The sequence below is a fragment of the Arachis ipaensis genome, chromosome B8 (genome assembly GCF_059453495.1).
Source record: "Arachis ipaensis isolate K30076 ecotype BB chromosome B8, ASM5945349v1, whole genome shotgun sequence".
Classification (NCBI taxonomy): domain Eukaryota; kingdom Viridiplantae; phylum Streptophyta; class Magnoliopsida; order Fabales; family Fabaceae; genus Arachis; species Arachis ipaensis.
In genome coordinates, this window is record NC_142443.1 from 90,817,733 (window position 1) to 90,825,350 (window position 7,618).

At 41.3% G+C, this 7,618-nt stretch overlaps 1 non-coding gene across 1 annotated transcript; it reads right to left on the bottom strand.

The window, feature by feature from the left end:
• Positions 1-2,228: 2,228 nt before the first annotated feature.
• On the bottom strand, positions 2,229-2,335 carry LOC148548797 (small nucleolar RNA R71). The gene has a single exon (XR_015898407.1). It is a non-coding gene; the product is annotated as a small nucleolar RNA R71 (small nucleolar RNA).
• Positions 2,336-7,618: the final 5,283 nt, after the last annotated feature.

The window sequence follows — 7,618 nt, forward strand, 5'->3', positions numbered from 1 at the left end:
GTAGAGAAGGGGGAGGCTTCTCAACATTATTGGGAAAGTTGAGTCCCAATAACGTGCGCGAAGGAGAAAGAGGCAACGTTAGTGGCAACGTTTGTGCCACTAACGTTGAGGTTAACGTGGCTCTTACTTAGGTAAGGAACGTTAGTGAAAAAGTTGAATGTCACTAACATTCTCGAACCCATATCTTCACTGAACGTTAACACCACTAACGTCCTGAGCTAAAGTCTCTGCCCACTCCACACTTTCTCTCTGTAAGTAAAGCTGAGCCCAATGAAGAAGAGAACTGCTTCAAACTCAAGATCCAAAGGCCCATACCCAAGACTTGAAGAATCAACTAGAAGAACAGAAGAGTAGTATATATAGGAGGAGCTTTGAATTATTTTAGAGAGTTGGAAAATAGAGGGAGCCTCTTGGCATAGAACTACTCTCTGTATTTTACTTTCTCTGCACTTCTAGTTTTCATGATGTATTCTTCATCCTTGTTTTCATTTTCCAGAGCTATGAACAACTAAACCCCTTTCATTGGGATAGGGAGCTCTGATGTAATTTGATGGATCAATACTAGTTTTCATTATACTTCTTCTATCTTTTCTCTAGATTTTACTTGAAAGCTTTTGATCTTCATCCAATTGGGTAGTTATCTTGGAAAAGAAGCTATTCATACTTGGATCTCTTCTGAACCATGAAAGAGGAAGGAAGAGATCAAGCTAGAAATGCTTTCTCATGCTGGACCAAATTGGGTTTGGATGGATATGTGACTAAAATCCTCTCAACACTTGGTTTGGGAAATGCATGTGGTATAATCAGTGACCATACTTCATCTCTTCTCATGAGCAATTGACCAAGGAATTGCCTATTGATCAAGATTTGAGAGATTGAATTACAAGAAATTGTAATTCAATCACTTAAGATTGCCAAGGAGATCAATGAGTGAATTGATTGAGGAAGAGATGAAAATGAAATTTATCCGGAGAATGCAACATCTCCTAAGCCCAATGAACCCCCCATTTCTGATCTTACCCATTCTCTTTAATTTCTATTATTTACTTTTATGAGCAATTCCCCCATTCCCATTTATAATTCTGCAATTTACTTTCAGTCATTTACTTTCAGCTCTTTAATTCTATCATTTACTTTTCTGTCAATTACCTTTCCGCCATTTTATTTTCTGCAATTCTCAACTCAAATTCTGGATTCGCTCAACTAGAACATTCCTCTAATTAAAGTTGCTTGATCAATCAATCCTTGTGGGATTCGACCTCACTCTATTGTGAGTTTTTACTTGACGACAAATTCGGTACACTTGCCGAAGGAAATTTGTTGCGAGACAAGTTTTCCGTGCATCAAGTTTATGGTGCCATTGCCGGGGATTGATAGTGCATCAACAATGATTAGATTTGAGGATAACTAGATCGAGCATTTTATTTTTGTTTGATTTAAATTTCTGTTTGAGTCATTTACTTTCTGTTTTAGTTAATTTCTTCCCTTTCCCCTTACTTTTTCTTTGTTATTTGCTATTCATCTCACTAACCCACTAACTGTTTGATATATTGCATCACTCACACTAACAGTAATTCTGACAGATATACTTTCTGCACCTATTCTCTTTGCTTGTACTTGTTGGTTGTATGATAGGGAGAAGAAGCGGGGCTTCATCTTTCTTTGATTCTGAAACTGAGAGAACCTTCCTTAGACTAAGGAGGGAGGCAAGAGAAAAACGTGTAGTTGGTGCTGAAGAAGAGGAGGAATACTTTGAGGAATACTTTGAACCAAACATGGAAGAAGACATGGAAAACCATCATGAAGAAGAGGCTCACAACCATGGTAGAGGAGGTCGAGCAAATCATGCTGGGGAGGATAGAAGAGTTTTAGGCTCTTACATCAATCCAAATCCAGGAAACTGTGGAAGTAGCATTCAAAAGCCAACCATCCATGCCAACAATTTTGAACTGAAGCCACAGCTCATCACCCTTGCTCAGAACAATTGTTCGTTCGGAGGAAGTGTCCAAGAGGACCCAAATCAACATTTAACCACCTTCCTGAGAATATGTGACACAATGAAGTCTAATGGTGTTCATCCTGACGCCTATAGATTGCTCTTATTTCCATTCTCACTCAAGGATAAGGCAGCCAAGTGGCTGGAGTTTTTCCCAAGGGAAAGCTTGACAACTTGGGAAGACGTGGTGAACAAATTCTTAGCAAGATTTTACCCTCCTCAACGAATCAATAGGCTGAGAGCTGAGGTCCAAAATTTCAGGCAACAAGATGGTGAAACTCTATATGAAGCGTGGGAAAGGTTTAAAGACCTAACAAGGAGGTGCCCACCAGATATGTTCAATGAATGGGTGCAGCTGCACATTTTCTATGAAGGGCTCTCTTATGAGTCAAAGAAGGCCGTAGACCATTCATCCGCAGGATCTTTGAACAAGAAGAAGACCATTGAGGAGGCCATAGATGTCATTGAAACAGTAGCAGAGAATGAATACTTCTATGCCTCCGAAAGAGGGAACACTAGAGGAGTGATGGAGCTGAATAATGTAGATGCTCTGCTGGCCCAAAACAAGCTCATTACCCAGCAGCTAGCTGACCTCACCAAGAAGATGGAGAGGAACCAAGTAGCAGCAATCTCTACTTCATCAACAACCCAAGAAGGAGTGAATGAAGAAGCAGAGGGTAGTCAGGAGCAAGCCAACTACATTGGGAATTCACCTAGGCAAAACCATGATCCATACTCCAAGACCTACAACCCTGGATGGAGGAACCACACAAACTTTGGGTGGGGAAATCAACAAGACCAAAGCCTTGATCAAAGACGCCCAAATCCAAACAATGCAGCCCACTAACACTTCACATCTAGACCATATCAACACCCCCATAACAACACCTCCCCACATTCATATCAAGGCCAGAATAACCCTATTCAGCCTAACCTATCATCATTTGATGAAAGAATCTCAAGGTTTGAGAATCTAATTGAAGGCATAAGCAAAGAGATTCAAGATAGTAAAGCATTCCAAGAAGAGGTGATATCCAATATGCAGAATCAGGATGCTGCCATCAAGAAACTTGAGACACAAATTGGCTACTTATTCAAACAAATTCCCCGCCACAACCTTCACAGCAAGACTAGCTCAACACAAAGGGAGGAGTGTCAGGCTATCACCCTTAGGAGTGGGAAGGAACTGAAGGAAACCCCCCAGAAACCACAAAAAGAGGACTCAAATAAAGAGGAAGAAGAGCAGGACGAAGCTCGAGTTCCCACTTTGAATTCACAAAAAGGGGAAGGAGTGTTGAAGCTAGATGCCCCAAGAGTCCTATACCCTCAGCAATTAAGGAAGAAAGGGGATGACAATCAGTTTTCGAGATTTTTGGAAATCTTCAAGAAACTGCAAATCAACATACCCTTTGCTGAAGCAATAGAACAAATGCCACTCTACGCCAAGTTCTTGAAGGAGCTCATGACTAAGAAGAGAAGCTGGAAGACAACGAAACTGTGATACTAACCGAAGAATGTAGTGCTATCATTCAGCACAAACTACCCCAGAAATTGAAGGATCCCAGGAGTTTTCAAATCCCTTGTATTATAGGGGAAATCACAGTGGAAAAGGCTCTGTGTGACTTAGGAGCCAGCATCAATTTGGTGTCAATAGCTATGATGAGAAAGATGAAGATTGAGGAAGCTAAACCAACAAAGATGGCCTTACAATTGGCAGACAGATCATTCAAGTTCCCGCATGGCGTCGTAGAAGATTTGCTGGTGAAGGTGGGAGATTTTATCTTCCCAGCAGACTTTGTAATGCTGGACATGCAGGAGGAAGCCAAGGCTTCCATTATTCTGGGAAGGTCATTCTTGGCCACTGCTGGAGCTGTCATTGACATACAAAAAGGAGATCTCACCCTGAGATTGCACAATGAAAAGATGACAATCAATGTGTTCAAGGCCATGAGTTACCCACCAGAGCAAATGGGAGAGTGTATGAGGTTGGACTCACTTGAAGACACAGTGCAGAAAAGTTTTGAAGAAGAAGAACGTGAAGGTATAATAGAGGAGGAGTCTATGTTTAGTGAAGAAGTTGCAATAGCAGAAAGTCAAATACAAGGTGCACCAAAGGAAGAGAAAGAAAGGTCAAAAGCACCCAAACTTGAACTTAAAGCATTGCCACCCTCTCTCAAATATGCGTACTTAGGAGAAGATGAAAATTACCCAGTAATTATAAGCTCATGTCTCAGCCAAGATCAAGAGGATGAACTGCTCAAAGTACTGCGAAACCACAAAGATGCTATTGGTTGGACTCTTGCTGACTTGAAGGGGATAAGTTCGGCCATATGTATGCACAAGATACTGCTGGAAGAAGATGCCAAACCATCCATTCAATCCCAAAGGAGGTTGAACCCAATCATGAAGGAAGTGATACAGAAGGAAGTTATGAAGTTATGGCAAGGGGGGTAATTTACCCAATCTCAGGCAGCCCCTGGGTTAGCCCCGTACATGTCGTCCCAAAAAAGGGAGGAATTACCGTGGTTCCCAATGAGAAGAACGAACTAATTCCTACAAGGACAGTCACAGGATGGTGGATGTGCATAGACTACAGGAAGCTCAACGAGGCTACACAAAAAGATCATTTCCCCCTTCCATTCATGGATCAGATGTTGGAAAGACTCGCAGGGCACGCTTATTATTGTTTTCTCGACGGTTATTCAGGATATAACCAAATAGTGGTTGATCCCAGAGATCAAGAGAAAACCTCATTCACTTGCCCATATGGAGTGTTTGCCTACAGGCGCATGCCATTTGGGCTATGTAATGCACCTGCGACTTTCCAACGCTGCATGCTTTCTATCTTTTTAGATATGATAGAAAAATTCATTGAAGTTTTTATGGATGATTTCTCAGTATTCGGAGATTCCTTTCCTAGCTGCCTACATCACCTTGCCTTGGTATTGAAAAGATGCCAAGAGACCAATCTGGTCTTGAACTGGGAGAAATGTCACTTTATGGTGACAGGAGGAATAGTCCTTGGTCACAAAGTTTCTAACCAAGGCATTGAAGTTGACAGAGCCAAAGTAGAACTTATTGAAAAACTGCCTCCACCCAGTGATGTCAGGGCAATTAGGAGCTTTTTAGGGCATGCTGGTTTTTACAGAAGGTTTATTAAAGATTTTTCAAAGATAGCCAAGGCCTTCAGCAATCTCCTTGTATCAGATACACCATTTATCTTTGATGAAACATGCATGTTAGCCTTTGAAAATTTGAAAACTAGGTTGTCCTCTGCTCCTATCATTTCCCCACCTGATTGGAATTTACCATTTGAATTGATGTGTGACGCATCTGATTTTGCAGTTGGGGCAGTGTTGGGACAGAGGAAACATAACTTAGTCCATGTGATATACTATGCGAGCAAAATCCTTAATGATACTCAAAGAAATTATACCACTACTGAAAAGGAGTTGCTGGCAATAGTTTTTGCATTTGACAAATTTAGATCATACCTCATTGGTGCTAAAGTGATTGTTTTTACGGATCACACAGCACTTAAATATTTGTTTGCCAAGCAAGAATCAAAACCAAGACTAATAAGATGGATCTTATTGTTGCAGGAATTCAATATTGAGATCAGAGACAAGAAAGGAGTGGAGAACAAGGTAGCAGATCACCTATCCAAGATTCCTCATAATGAAGGTGGAACACCTGATACAAGTGTGAACGAGTTCTTCCCTGATGAGCAGTTAATGCTAGTTCATAAAGCACCATGGTTCGCAAACATTGCAAACTTCAAGGCCACTGGGGCATTGCCTCCAGAGATCAATAAACATCAAAAAAGGAAGCTCATGAATGATGCAAAGTACTTTGTCTGGGATGAGCCATATCTATTTAAGAAGTGTTCAGATGGAATCCTTAAAAGATGTGTTTCGGAAGAAGAAGGACGAGAGGTCCTATGGAATTGCCACGGCTCATGCTATGGAGGTCACTTTGGAGGGGATAGAACTGCAGCTAAGGTGTTACAAAGCAGATTCTTTTGGCCCACCCTTTTCAAGGATGCCAAAGAGCTAGTGAAGAGCTGCAATGAATGCCAAAAATCTGGAAACTTGCCCAAAAGAAATGAGATGCCACAAAATTTCATCTTGGAACTGGAATTGTTTGATGTGTGGGGAATCGATTTCATGGGACAATTCCCAACCTCATATGCAAACAAGTACATCTTGGTAGCAGTGGATTATGTTTTCAAGTGGGTAGAAGCTATTGCAACCCCAACAAATGATAACAGGGTAGTCATGAACTTCCTCAGAAAGAATATCTTTAGCCGGTTTGGAGTCCCACGAGCACTCATCAGTGATGGAGGGAGCCATCTTGTAACAGACCACTAGAAGCTCTTCTCCTACGATATGGGGTAAAACACAAGGTAGCCACACCCTACCATCCCCAAACAAGTGGACAAACTGAGATATCCAACAGAGAGCTAAAGAGGATTATGGAAAAGACTGTGGGTGCATCAAGAAAGGATTAGTCGAAGAAGCTGGATGATGCTCTTTGGGCATACAGAACAGCATTCAAAACACCACTTGGAATGTCCCCTTATCAACTCGTTTATAGGAAGGCTTGTCACTTACCACTAGAGCTGGAATACAAGGCTCTCTGGGCTATCAAGATACTAAACTTTGACAGCATTGCTGCTGGTGCGAAGAGGATCTTGCAGCTGCAAGAGATGGAGGAATTCAGGTCACAAGCCTATGAAAATACTAAGATGTATAAAGAGAAGGCAAAGAAAAGACATGACCTGCATCTTGCACCCAGGAGTTTCGAAAAGGGGCAGCGAGTACTCCTCTACAATTCCAAATTGAGACTATTCCCAGGAAAACTCAAATCAAGGTGGTCTGGACCTTTTCTTGTCACAAAAGTCTCGCCTTATGGACACATCGAAATCATGGATGAAGGTTCTGAAAGGACTTTTACAGTGAATGGACAAAGACTCAAGCATTATCTGGGCAACATGGGGGAAAGCCCCAGAATAAATTACCATCTCAAGTAAAGGAGGAACCGTCGAGCTAGCGATGATAAAAGAGCGCTCTGTTGGGAGGCAACCCAACTTCAGGTAGTTTCTTTTTCATCTTTATTTCAATAAGGATCACAAGTTGTTTCCCCTGTATTGCGAGAAGCTAAGTTTGGTGTTCCACACCAAGTCAATTCAAGAGTGAAAGTGTGATTCTAAGTTTGGTGTTCCACTAAAGACATTAATTAGAATTATACCCCATTCCCAAAACACGTTGTTAGCTCCAACCAATCAAGGGAAACCATTTAGATGTAGCTAGACTTTAGTAATAATTGTTCTGTTAACAACAAGATATGAGGTTCTCTGCATATATGCAATGTTTTATACTGGGCAAAGAACTAAGTTTGGTGTTCACACACCAAATTGAGTTCAAAAGCAACAAGCATACATGCAAGCTAACTATGTCTCAAGTGCTTTGGGGACAAGCAACTTTAATAACTTTGCAGGAATCTTATGAGGAAATGGTGCACCTTCACCCAAGGAAGTGAAGTAGCAAGGACTAAGATGATGACAAAGAAAAGGCAACTAGACATCATCACCCGAAGGTTGCATTGTTACTTAATTCCATT